Here is a 14,449-nt window from a genome sequence, read left to right as displayed (position 1 = left end):
GCTCCGCAACAAGAGAGGCCACTGCGACAAGAGGCCCGTGCACTGCAGCGAAGAGTAGCCCCCGCTCGCTGCAACGAGAGAAAGGCCGCTCGCAACAATGAAGACCCAATGCAGCCAAAAATAAATACATTTTTAAAAACTCATATTGAATCCACTTAAAATTAATTTTGGTATAAAGAGTTAGTAAAGATCAAGGCTAGTGAGCTGACCTTTGGCCCATAACATGCTCAATAAGTGTTGCTTATTCTCATTATTTTAAATATTATCTTCTAATCAATTCCCATATGTATTAGGGTCTATTTCCAGACTGCTGGGGTTTTTTAAAAATAATTTATCTATTTCTGTACTAGTATCATTTTATTTTACTTATCATAGCTTTACAGTATATTTCAATATCCCATATTACTCATATTTTCTATTAGCTTTTCAATTATTTTAGAAAGGTCAGGGAAAATCCTGTTCTTATTTTGATTGCAATCTCGTTGAATATATGTAGATCAGCTTACAGAGAATTTACATCTTTACAACACTAACCTTTAGCCAAGAACAAGCTCCTTTATTCAAGTCTTTTTACTATCTCCCAGTCGAGTTAAAAGTTTTCTTGATATAGATCAGGCACGTTTTGGGGGAATAGATTTTATTTTGTAGAGTAGTTTTCGGTTCACGGCACGATTGTGGGGAAGGCACAGATCTTTCCCATTTACCCCCAGCCCCCGACATGCACGGCCTTCCCCACTATCAACCTCCCCACCGGAGAGGGATGTCTGTTACATTGATGAACCTGCACTGCCATGTCACAATCACCAGCGTCCAGAGACGACCTTGGAGCTCACGCTTGGTGTCCTACGTGCTGTGGGTTTTGGGCAAGTGTATGAGGTCATGGATCCACCCCTGTAGACCATACAGAGTAGTTTCACTGCCCTAAAACACCCTTGCTTTTAGGTTTATTTCTAGCTACTTTGTCTCTTTTATTATTGCCAGTGTTAATGAGAATTTTTCCTCCTTCGTGTTTTCTATTGGTTATATTTGTATATAAGATGTTTATTATTTTTGCATATAAATTTTGTAAGCAAGACTTTGCTGAACTCTGAAGTGTTCTGATATTCTTTCAGTGGATTCGTTTGCATTTTCCAGGCATCATCTACAAATAATGACCAATTTGCCTATGTCTTGCCAATAGTTACACCTTTCTAGTTCATTCTGCTTCTCCAATGGACCTTCTCCCACTCTGTCACGGACCCTAGACTTTCACACCCTTATCTACCCGTTTCTACTGGGCCTGGAGCTACTGGTTCCCTGGGTCACCCACAGACACCCTCCTGGCCACGCTCTGGCCCAACAGTGTCGCACAGTGAACTTGTTTCTGCCCAGATACTGCCCATGGAGGTGTGTGCGTGTGCGTGTGCACGCTTTTACGGTATAGTTATGGTTACAGCTCTCCCGGATACATCGTTGAACTGAATAACCTCTTCTTATCTTCCTAGACCAATTCCCCTTTCTCTTAGTCACAGACCCCTCTTAGAAAGCTGAAAAATGTGCTGCTTCCGGACCCAGTCTGAGCGTTCCTAACCCCGTTCTTCCCGGTGATGTGTTAGCTGTTGCCGGGAGCCCTGGCCCTGGAGAGCAGACCCCACAACCCCCGGCTTTCCATCAGTGCTATTCCCAGGGCTTGCCTTGGGCTCCTGCCACAGGATCTATTTCTGCCCTCTCTCTCACCGACCCTTTCTTTGCTCTGTGGGCTCATTTGGAGAAGAGATAAAGGCGGAACGAGACGGGAGACTCCTGAAGGGCGTGCATGCTGCTCTGGTCCAGCCGCACGAGAATCCGTGTGCAGCGCTGGTCCTGACCTCTCTCCACTGCTGCCTGCTGTTCTCGGGGTGCCTGTGGCACCCAGACCGTTGCCTCTTTCCCCTCCTCTTGTGCTTCGACCTGCAGACAGAGCAGAGTTTCCCTCTCCTGCCCCTCCTTCCCCGCTCCACCTTCTTACTACGCGGAGGGCGCTCTGCAGCCCCACGATTGTTCACAGACCTTCACGCGTGTGTGTCAGCCGTCAGTGTGGTACGCCAAACGGGCTATTGATTTAGTGACAAGCATCGCTGCGAGGAATTGATCTAATGTTTTCATTACGCTAAAAATGCTTTAACAAGTTCATTCGGAATTAGGCGATGGCAAAGATCCGCTGGGTTCCCATCATGTTCCCAGGAGGAGGTGACTTGTAGGGGACCTTGAGGGACAAAAGCCACCACTCTACCTGGCGACGCTCAGCCCAGTGCTGTGGGACTGCCTTCCCCAAAGAGACCAGAGCCCTTGGTGTCCCCACCAGTCCTTCGGCTTTGAAATACTCAGTGTGGCTTGCTTGGCTTCCCCGAGTCCCTGTCCGCGGGGCCTGGGCTCTTTCTCCATACGCCCACCCCCCCAGCAAGTGGCCCTGATGGTCCTCATCCTCCTAAGGCCTCGGCATCCTCTGTCTGCACGGGGGAGGTCAGTATGTTCCGCCTGGCTTCCCCGCCCTTCCGGCCCAGGCTTTTCCTGTGTGCCGACCTCAGTTTGAGCCCTCGCTGCTTCCTGCTCATGGGACCCCGTGCCTTGGGTGTCCACACGTAACTGTGGGTAGCACCACCACTCATTCTTAGGGAGGTGGTGGGTCTTCAGTGTAGTGACGGGAGCCCAGCACAGGTGCGGGGGGAGGAGGAGAGTACTCAGGGAAGCAATCTCCCCGCAGGGCCCATTGTCCAGGGTGCTGGGGCCGTCCACTGGCCAGCGGGGTCCAGCTCTCTGACAGCAGAGCCGTGGCTCCCGCCTCAGCCCGGCCTCGGTGCCCACCTCCTCCCGAGCCCAGGTCCCAGCCTGGCACAGAGGGCTGGCCTTCTGCTCTGACCCCTGTTCTGAGCCGGCAGTCCACTGTTGGTCACTTAGTTCCCCCAGGAAGTGTTGGTCACTTAGTTCCCCCAGGACCGTCTGTGTAATTTGCGAGGCCCAGCAGAAATGCCGATGCAGAGCCCCTGTTCACAAATCAGGGCTTCAGGACGGTGACGGCAGAGCACAGGTGGCCCTGCCCCATCAGGCTGCGTCCCAGGAACCAGGGTCAGAGATGCAGACGGTCTGCGCGTCTGGACTTGAGGGGGCCACCTGCCCACAAGCCTGAACGATACACTGCTTCTTGGGCGCCTTATGGTTCCCACTGGGGTCCCTTCCGGTGGGCAGGCCTGAAGCCAGCCCCGGAGGCCCACGCCGGCTGAACCCATGCGGTTGTCATGGCCAAGGGCAGAGAGCCCTGGAGGGTCCTGGCCAGAGCTCGGATGTGTGGACACAGCCGAAATTCCAGCACTTCTGCCCGCTTGGCTTCACGTGAAGCTGGGGGAGCCCGAGCGCTGCCTCCCGTACGCCTGGGAGGTGAGCAGCTGGAGCTGTTTACCTGGCGGCGTTGCTGTTGCCACATTTCTGAAGCTAAGCCAGGCCTGAGCACAGCTCCGCGACGCCACTGTGATTAATGACGTTGCTGTGGGCAGCACCCTAGAGGCGCCCTCATTTAGTCAAAGCAAATAAAACCATCTTGGGGTTTTTCTGCACGCGCATCTTCCCTGTGTTGTTATATAGGCTACTTGATCTGAAAAAACCAAAAACACCCAAGCTAGCATCTAGCATCCACCCCCAGCCTCTAAGTTCTAAATTCTTAATTGATTTGGACGTGCACTGTCAGCCAGCTACTGCCGCGTAACAAAGCAAGTCTTAGGGGCATTTTCCCTGCAAGTCTGCTGGTTGATGGGTGGCCAGCTGTCTAGACCAGGCCCAGCAGGCAGCTCTACAGGGTAGGATGGGTCCAGGTCTGTCCCTTATGTGACTCCTCACCCTCTGACCCGGGGGCTGGTTGGGACGTGCTCTTCTCTGGCCAGGTTATGGGCGCAAGAGGGTGAGAGGAACTGTGTGACGCCGCAGGAGGCCTGTGCTCAGAACTGGCCACTCCACCTCAGTCCCCTGGGGTCACACGGCTGAGCCCCACGTCCGGGGTGGGCCAGGAAGAACTACAAATTTATGCTGCAGGACCAGTGTCACCACCAAAGTGGGGTTTTCTCCCTTCTACAGGTGGGTCTGTGTCTGCAGAGGGAACTGAGCTTGTGCCTTCTCAGAGCAGTTTATATCACTGCTCTGGAAATGCCAGCTTCTTTTTTTTTTTTTTTTTTCAAGTATATTGCTTCTTTATTCTGTGCTATTACCTCCTTGGAAATATCCTGATGCCTTTTCTTATCAGGATAAGAAATTTTTTTCCATATTCAAATTCTAAGTCATGTTTGTGATTCCTTCATTTATCTCTCTATCTTTTGTCCTTGTGTTGAGCAGGCAGAACTCAGAGTCCAGGGAGAGTCTGCAGGACAGAGTAGCAGAGAAAAGAGAGGTGCATGGAGAGAGATCTCTGAAGATCTACAGAGGGCCTCCCTTGAGTATTCAACTGAATACTGATCAGCACATCATGCCAGGGAACTAAAGTTCTGGAGGCTGGGAAGTCCAAGATCAAGGTGCTAGCAAGGTAGGTTTCAATCTGAGTCCTCTTCTCTTGGCTTGTAGGTGGTCACCATCTCACTGTGTGCTCACATAACCTCTTCTTTGTGCATGCTTGAGGAAAGGGAAGGGAAGGGAAGAGAGAGGGAGGGAGAGAGAGGGGGAGAGAGAAACGGAGAGGGAGAGAGAGAGAGAGAGAGAGAGGGAGAGAGAGAGAGAGAGAGAGAGAGAGAGAGAGAGAGGGAGAGAGAGAGGGAGAGCGAAATGCCAGCTTCTTAACCAGCCAGGTAACTGTGCTTTCTCACCTCTGAGTGGGATTAGCTGACGAGATGCTCCCCGGCTTCCTCGGTGGGAGCCAGGGCCCCCCTGCCACGCACACGCCAGAGACAGGAGAGCCGTGGTCTTGTTGGAACCGACGTGGGCATCTTTGGACACTTTATTGGGAAAGTGTTTTCTTTCTTCCTGGGAGGTGCAGTATCTACGTCCACTGTGGGGCAAGCGTCCTTTTGGCGGGACTGGAGGGGCCCCTGGTGATGGCAGCGCGCAGCAACTCGGGCTGGGCGCACCGTGCTCAGGATGAAGCCAGCCTGGGCTATTTCTTAATCGGCTTGTTAGAATTCATGAGAGTTTTGCATTTAAGAGTCTTCCTGTGACCAAACCTCTTAAGATGGAGATAACGGGGCCCGTGACAGTCTCTACGGAGACCGCACAAGATGATTTGGTTGTGTGAGCCGCTCTCCCCACTGTCCTTGACGGCCCTACCTGCTAGCTCTTACCGTCACTGGATTGCTTTAACGCCTCTCTACGCGGAGGGCATTTGGGTGGAACCATGGTGGGTTCTGGAGATGCACCTGCTTTTGAATCTCGGCCCTGCAGCCCTGTGTGCTTACCTGCTCAAGTCTCAGTGTCTCCATCTGTGAAATGGGACGATGACCACAGCAGCTGCTCCAGAGTCTGTGTTGGTCTTCAGTGTGATGGCATGTAGAGGGCTCAGCACAGAGTCTGCACACAGTGGGCCTCCACGGGTGGAAGCTACCACCCCCGCGTGTGGGTCCCCAGCTCCCCACGGACAGGCCTAGATTCAGTTCCCAGATGGTCTGTTTTTTAATTGAAGTATAGTTGATTTACAATGTTGTGTTAATTTCTGTTGTACAGCAAAGTGACTCAGTTATCCATATATATACATTTTTTCATATTCTTTTCCACTGTGGTTTATCCCGGGTCATTGAATATAGTTCCCTGTGCTATAGAGTGGGACCTTGTTGTTTACCCGTCCTACATATAATAGTTTGCAACCCTGATGATCTTTAATCACATCAGGGTGGTTTTAACAGACAGGGACCTGAGGGCTGGAAGCCCCACTCAAATAGCTCTGACTACGCCTTGTGAAAATAGAACATGACAAATAGCCTGTTTTATGCTTTTCCCAGACTTTTCTTAATATTACCAAGTCTCAGAGAAATTTAGTACTCAAGACATGCAGAATAAAAACTTTCAAAGAGTAATCAAGTGAGGGCCTTCCCTGGAGGTGCAGTGGTTAAGAATCCGCCTGCAGGGGACACTGTTTCATGCCCTGGTCTGGGTAGATCCCACATGCCGCGGAGCAACTAAGCCCGTGCGCCACAACTACTGAAGCCCGCGCGCCACAACTGCTGAGCCTGTGCGCCTAGAGCCTGTGCTCTGCAACAAGGGAAGTCACCGCAGTGAGAAGCCCACGCACCGCAACAAAGAATAGCCCCTGCTCGCCACAACTAGAGAAAGCCCGTGCGCAGCAACGAAGACCCAACGCAGCCAAAAACGAACAAATAAATAAATAAATTTATTAAAAAAAAAAAAAGAGTAATCAAGTGAGAATGACCTAAATGAAAGATAGAAATTATAAGTGAGATTTAAGTGGTGTTTTGGTTGGTTGCATTTCTGGTCTCCTGAAGGCCGACAAAGACCCTTGTATTGTTAGGACCGGAAATCATCCAACTCTGCATCTGCCCACATCCTCCCAGAGTAAACAGCATCTGCTGATCATAACCACCTCTTCCCTTGGTGACTGAAGGCCGTTATCCTGAACATCAGGGATGATTAAGACGGGAGGTAAATAGAATTATAGTGAAACTAGAATGTTCCCTGGAAAACAAACACTACCACCGATGAATCCTAATATCGCTTCTTTTTCTTAAAAGAATGTAGGAGGAAAATGCCTGTCGTTTGGGTTCTGAGTAACCAGGGTTTGCCTGTTTGATTAAAAAATATTGTTTATCAGATTTTCCTTTTCTGCCACCCATCTCTATCTTTGAGCATCTTCAAGTTGTTAAAATGACTTCTCACAGTGCCTCTGTTTTTAGATCTGGAAAATATAATTTGGGTTAAAACTCGATGGGGAGTCGCTCAGGCGGATGGGTTGCCGTGGTGACGTGTGGGGAGGGGAGATGTATGGCCGGAGGTATTTGCAAGAGCCTCTGGGTTGGGCTTTGTCTTTGCACCGGCTGGTGGACCTCCTCTTTCCAGGCCTTGCCTCCACCTGCTGCCTTCCTGAATCACTGCCCGGTACTGAGATGACCATGGGGTCCCAGGGCTGGGCACATTCTTGCTGGCAGAACCCTGATTTTGTTCAGCTACAGAGGGACCAAGCGCCTCCTAGGACAGGTTGCACCCCTTCTAGCCCCAGAGGGTGGATCTCAATTGGTCTAAACTAAACATCATAATTTTATTTCCATGCCAGTGACTGGGTTGGGCCAGGTCATAGGACAGTTCTGGCCAATGACACTGAGAGTGTGCCCGGGGTGTCTGGGAACTTTCCTTACAAATAGAAGTTCACAGGTAAGGAGACACCTGTCTAGGACTCTAGATGTCAGGTCTGAGGATTTGAAGCTTAGAACCACAGGTGACGTCTCTCACCTGTGCAGGAAAGTCAAGAGGGTTGCAAAAAAGCAGAACCAGAGTTGGGGTGTCACTGAGACGGAGTTAATCAACCTGGGGACGTCCTGATGTCCCCAAATAAACTTTTTACTCCCGAATTGTGTTCCCCCAAATTCATATGTTGAAGCCCTACTCCCCTCGTACCTCTGGATGTAATTGTATTTGTAGGTAAGGTCTTTAAAGAGATAATTAACTAAAATGAGGTCTTTATAGACCCTAACTCTAGTGAGGCTTCGGGTTATAATCAATAACCAATGAATTATAATCGGTAACTGTTGGAGGATGGAGGGAACGAAAAGTGCCCACTGAACCAGAAAATGAGGTGGGTAACTCTGTTATACTCAGTGGGTCAGTTTATTATAGGGTGGGGTCTGGTGGACATCAGTCTGGAAGCGTTCGAAGCTGTATGCCATGCTGCCGAGGGCAACTTTATAGCTAACTTAGGGTATGGGGGTATGTGTTTGGAAACAGGATGAGCCTTCCTAAGTCAAGATTTATGAATGGGTAACTAGTCTCTTGGGCGCCAGGAAGATGCCAGCGAAGGTCTTTGTGATTGTTCAGAGGCTAACAGCGCATGGAGGCCACCTGGACCTAACAATCATTACACAATACCTCTCAACCACAACAGAGAAGAGAGTCACTGAACAGTACAGGCCTGGATGGGGTCAGCAGGACAGGTGAGACTATACGGGCCCAAGATGGCACCAGTTATGCTAACAGCCTTACAGTAACTCATAATCCAACTTGACTGGTCTGTTATAAGAAGAGGGATTTTGATGCAGACATATGCACACACGGCGGAAAGACCACGTGAAGACACAGGGAGAAGACAGCCACATACATGCCACGGAGAGAGGCCTCAGGATGAAACCAACATTCCAGCACCTTCATCTTGGACAACTGCCCTCCAGAATTGTAAGAAAATAAATCTCAGTTGTTTCATCTCTGTTTGCCCCCTCCATGGTACTTTGTCATGGCAGCCCTAGGACACTAAAACATCACCGAAGCCAATACGGGCTTTGGAAGCAAGTGGCATCACCCCCAACTCCAAATGGCTTCAGTAATAAGGAGAAAATGGACTAAATCACATCCAAGAAGTCAGGCAGTAAAGCAGCCCACGGTAGTCTCAGCAATGCCATCAGAGACCCGGGCTCCTCCATCTTCCTGCCCACTCGGCATGTTGGCCTGACCCTTAGGCGGGCTTCTCAAGGTGCCAGGATGGCCGCCATGTATCCAGCTGCGTCCTGCAGGTGACGCTGTGCAGGGGCAGGAATGAGGTGCTGGAATGTTCCTACACGTCTGTTTTGTGAAGGGAAGAAAGCCCTCTCCTCCTGTCTCATTGGCCAGAACTACAACCCTTGCCCATGGCTGGCCATGGGCACAGAATTACTGTGGTGGGAATGAACCAGGAAGAAGCCAGTTGTCTGTCACATGTGGCTGCCAGTGATGGGATGTGAGTGGTGCTTTATTAATACATTAGAAGAAAGTGGAACAGAAATGGTGGTTGGGTTGCAACCAGCAGGGTCTTCTCCCCACCTGCGCAAACAGTCATCACCAATCCTGGTGATTTATCTCCCAAAGAGCTCTTGAATTCATTGACTTTTCTGCATCCCCTCTTCCATCACTGTAATCCAAGCTCCAATGATCTCTTACTGGGACTATTTCAGTAGCCTGTCAGCCTGCCTGAACACACCCTGATCCCCTCTCATCTCTTCTAACTGTAGCCTAATGACCTCTGAAAAATGCAGATGTCATCAAGTCTCACCCTACTTGAAATACTGCAGTGGTTCCATGCGGCTTAGAATACGACATACTTCCTTACCTCTGCCTGCAAGGCTCTGCCTAGTCTGGCCTCTCCCCACCCCACAGCCTCATCAAATGCCACACCCTTCCCACCCACTCCTCCTCAGGCATGTGGGCTGTTGTTTTTACTGTCCCTCAAACACATTGTGATTTCACTCTTGTGTTTAGCATGTGCTGGTCCCTCTCTCCAGGACCTTGTACACTCCTCACCTGGTAGATACCTCACCTGGCACTTATCCCTCAGGGCTTACACATCTCTTTCTAGGGAAACCTGCTGTCTTTCCTGACAAGGTCCAGCCAAGCTGATCCAGCCCACCTGCACCCACCTGTGTGTAACCCGCCCACTCTCAGAAGCCTGCATGTGAACTAATCGTTCTCCCGGGCCGGGAGTGGGCTGGCGCTCTCCTGGTCCCACCTGCGCTCGCCTGCACAGCTTGAGTCCTGCAGTGGCTCCCCTAGCTGGAGGGTCTGGGGCCTGGGCACTGGCTCTCAGCTTGTGCCCGTTCCCACGTGACCGCTCAGTCAGTCGTCCTTCTGGGCTCTGAACGTGGCGGCCAGACCATTCCAAGAGGGCAACGGTGAAAGCTGCAAGGCCCCTTGAGGCCTGGCCCTAGAACTTGCACACATCACTCACTTCACTTCTACTGGTCAAAGCGGGCCATAGGCCTGCCCAGCAGTGTGGGGAGACGGAAGGATGGCGAAATACTGCCTTTTCTGATCTCCACTCATCATGTGGGTCTCAGAGCACATGAGGCTCTTCTTTCTGGATATGATCAACACTCCTCTGTCCTCTGCAAACTCCTGAGCGGCTGTAGCCAGGACGGTGGTCTTCTTACCCCCATTATAACTCCTGCGCCCTGTACAGCGCCCAGAAGAGAGTCGGGGCTTTAATACTTATTGGATGACCGAATGAGTGAGATACAATTATGCACCAGGTTAATTCAAAAAGGCCACTGTATTGCAAATGAGGATCATTTGTGAGCCTAAATTATCCATTAAACATTTAAACATCTGAAACAACTTAACCTGCACAGATAGAAGAGTTAAGGAGATTATGGCACATCTACCTGATGGGATATTATACACAACTTTTATGATAGTCACCATTACGCCGCAAGTTGAGAATATACTTACGATATAAAATTGAATAAGAAAAATGACAGAGGGACTTCCCTGGCGGTCCAGTGGTTAAGAATCCGCCTTCCAATGCAGAGGACGCGGGTTTGATCCCCGGTCGGGGAACTAGATCCCACATGCCTCGGGGCAACTAAGCCTCCGTGCAGCAACTACTGAGCCCTCGCACCCTAGAGCCTGCGTGCCACAACTAGAGAGAAGCCCGCGCACCGCAATGAAGATCCCACGGGCCGCAACCAAGACCCAACACAGCCAAATAAATAAATAAATTTTTTTTTAGAAAAAGGAAAAAATGAGACAAAGAAAACAAGACTTTATAATAACGTCTCTCCATCCCTCGCGTACATCTTTCCCCGGTTCACCTCCTCCGACTGGTGGGCACGCCTCTTCCTGGAACCGGTCTCTGTGGTCCCAGCGTGGCCGTCTCCTGCTTGTCCCTGGAGCTCAGGTTCACATGTCAGGCCTCAGGACGGCTCTCTGAGGCCCCAACCAGATACATCCCTGTAAGTCTCCCTGCCCCTCCCCCGTCGTCTGCCTTACCTGGGGCTGTGTCACCTGGCACAGTGTCAGCACAGGTGAGATGTGTTGCCTGGGGGTTCCTGGGGTCTTAAACAATAGAAATTTATTTCCTCATGGTTCTTGAGGCCAGAAGTCTGACATCGAGGTGTCAGCAGGGCCACATTCCTTCTGAAACCTCTAGAGGAGGGTCCTCTCTTGCCCCTTCCGATGTAGAGTGGCGGCTGGCGACCCTTGGCTTGTGGACGCATTGTCTGATCTCCGCATCTGCTGTCCTGTGGCTCCCCCCACCCCCCTGAGTCTGTACATGCTCTTCCTCTCTGGGTTTCTCCTCTCCTCATATGGACTCTAGTCAGGTTGGATCAGGGTCCACCCTAGTGACCTCATCTTAACTTTACTGTCTGCCAAGACCCTGTCTCTAGATAAGGTCACCTTCACGGGTACCAGGGGTGAGGACGGGCACATAGCCTTGGGGATACTGTTCCACCCACAGCAACGGGGGAGGGAGGGAGGAAGTGACAAGATGTGGGTGCTGTGAAGCTGAGGTTTGCTCCCCAAGCCCGGGAGGCTTCCTGCGTGGCTGGCACTCACATCTCCACTGGGGGCTCTGGGTTACTGCATCGCAGGCCCCGGAGGGGACGCCAGACCCCGGATCTCAGTTCCAACCGGGTAGCTCATCTCTGGGCCTCTTGGCTTGTGGCCCACCTGCCCCTCTTAGCACCATGCGGCGCCCACCACACTCCCACCACGCTTTCTGGTGTCTCGTGGACAAAATGTTCAAGAAAGACTCGAGCATCGGCCGCTTCCACTTGCGGAAGACTGAGAGTTCCTTGATGGGAGGGGTGTGGGGTCGTGTCGCCCTCTCCAGGACACCCCCTACCATGGGGCAGGGCTTTGTCTTCCCCCAAAGGAGCTTCGGTCCCACTAAGCTGAGACAGGTACTTTGGTGGCGGGAAGAGCGTGGGCCTTTGAGCGGCCGTCCCCCAGTCACAGGTGCAAAGCGGCTTTGTCGTGAGTTAAGGACACAGGCGGAACCCGGGTCTCACCCCGAGCGCTGACCGGCATCCTCCCAGGCTGGGACCTGGATCCGTGTCTTAGCATCTGCCCAGGTGTGTCTGCTGGTCACCTGCACTGGCACCCGGGACCGACGGCTGCGGGGGGCTCCGCGTGGCTCAGGTGTGCTCGCTCGCCCCGCTGGTCCAGGCGAGGTGTCTGCAGGTGTCCCCTCCACCCCCGATCCACTGCACCGGCTCCTGGGCCATCGACCAGCTCGCTGACCCCCCGGCAAATGCGAGCTCCTCGAGGGCCTGTCTGTCACCTGCTCCCCACGACTCCCTCGTACCTTGTGCCACCTTGAAGACAGCAGGTGCGAAAACGCTGGTTGAAGACGCCTGTGGGGCGTGTGCCGAGCAGGGTGTGGGTGGGAGAGGAGTCCGGAGTCTGCCGCGGGGTTAGGCTTTCTCCCCGTGGAGGTGCTTTCGCCACGACAGGGCCGGCAGGTGTCAGGCTTCCTGTGTGCTGTCCCTGCCCGCAACCTGCCCTTGCAGCCCTCCCAGGCGCTCCCGCGCCCTGCCCCCAGGGACCAGCCCAGCTGCCCTGACACCCACTGCCACCTCCTCCCCAAACTCACTCCCAGAAAGAGAGAAAGGGTGGGAGAGGGGAGGAAGCCGGCAGGGGGAGGAGGCTGGCGGGCCCAGCTGGGAGGAGGGCTCGCCCTCTGGCAGGCAACGTGACCCCCCAGGAGGCCCCATGGCCCCGCCTGCTCTAATAAACTCGAAACTCCAGTGACTTAAGCGAAGATTTCAGATTAACATTTAAATTAACGCCGGACTAGAAATCTGGAGGCCCAGGTCGCTGGTGTGACTGTGTTAACTTGTTCTGTGACCTGGGGCGAAAATTTAAAATGATCTTTTCTGATGGAGCCGCCCCTTCCCTCCGTGGGGAGGTCAGGATGTGGACCTGGAGGGCCTCCGCCCCTCCCGGGCTGTCCTGGAAGCCCGGCCTTCTGTGTGGGTGGGGCTCACCTTTGCCCCCTGAGTCGCCCTGCTTGACCAGTGAGTGTGGACCCTCCTGGCCCCTGGAGGCTGGGATCCAGGCAGCTGGTGCCAGAGAAGAGAAAGGCAGCGCCGTGGGCTTGGGGACCATCAGTGACACTGCCATCAACTCAGTCACTGCAGGGGGACCTCTTGTAGGAGCTTTCCTTTACCTGGGCTGTCTTGGTGCTCCCCCAACTTGGGGCCCGAGGTGAAAGGAACAGGGTATTAACATGACCAATAGCCCTGGGGGTGGGCACGTCTGCCAGGTCCAGCCCAGTGGGCTCCAGAGAGCCAAGAACATCCCGGATCTGCCAGGGTCTGAAACCCCGGTCTGCAGACACAGAGTGGGATCCGGGATCCCAGGAGGGTAACCAGGTCCAGCTGGGGGGTTCCAAGAATCTGGACTCTTCCAGAGGGGTGGGGAGGGGGCCAGCCCTGGCTGAGCAGATGCATGTGCTACGTGCCTTATAGACTAGTCCCCATCCTCCGATGAAGAGAGAACTAAAAGTGAAGCAGGCTGAGTGAAGCAGGCACAGGTGGGCAGGATCTGAAGTCAGGTGCTGTTGACAGGGCCCCTGCCGCCCTCCGGATGGGCACCTGTATCAGGAAGGGCGGGGGGCCCTGCCAGAGCACGGAGCCGCCTGGACCCCCGGGGCCCTGCTCCGCTCGCCCTGCTCTGCGGGACCCTTCGCACCAGCCTGCCGTATCCCTCTCAGACAGCGGTGCTGCTCCCACAAGAAGCCGCCGCGTGGCCCAGTGGCCAGGCCAGGCACCGCTCCTTCACACTGACCGTTTCCTTCCCTGCCGCCAAGAGACTGGCTCCCGCTGTCTTCCCTCTCCTGGGAACAAGGAGTAAAGGAGGTCAGGAACCTCTAGGAAATCCCTTCTTCTCCACTCTTGTCTGTCTGCAGGGATCCTAACGGGCCTCAGCCTGCAACGGTCGCCCTCGCTTTCTTCCCAAGAGGCCTCCCGGCAGAGCCTGCCAGGCCATCTGTCACCTGGGAGTCCTGGGAGATGTGGCCCTGTGCCCTCCCAGTCAGCCCCTGCTCCCACGAGTGCGTTCCCATGGCTGGTCAGGGTCCCCGCTGGAGACCCCTGCCCTGGAGGGAGAGTAGTGAACTCGAAATAGCAGTGGCTGAGGCATCTCACAGGGGATGGAGAATCGCCATCCAGGTGGGCGGGAGACCTGTCCTGCAGTGCGCAGGGCCCTGGTCCTGACGACCCGAGCTCCGTCCAGGCTCCAGTGGGACAGGAGGGCAACACCGGGCCAAGGGCCTTCAGGAAGGTTCTGGAATGCATGGTTCTGGAGGCAAGTCACATGGCCACAGGAGCTGGAAAGGACACCTGTGGCTACAGGTGTCCTTTCCTGGGAAGAAGGAACACACTGCAGGAAGTGCTGGGTCCTCCCGGCCTCTGGTGTTGGGCCCACAGACCTTCCAGCCCTTGCTGTCACCTTGGACAGACAGGCTGTTCCTGGGGACCTGGGGAAGGAGAAGGACTGGGTACCACTCAGTGGGCTTGTAGTTCCATAATTGACAACCCTAATGATC

This window comes from Balaenoptera borealis (assembly GCF_965194805.1).
Source record: "Balaenoptera borealis genome assembly, chromosome: 7".
In the NCBI taxonomy this organism is placed as follows: Eukaryota; Metazoa; Chordata; class Mammalia; order Artiodactyla; family Balaenopteridae; genus Balaenoptera; species Balaenoptera borealis.
The sequence above is the reverse complement of the archived record's forward strand: the minus strand, read 5'-3'. Positions refer to the sequence as shown.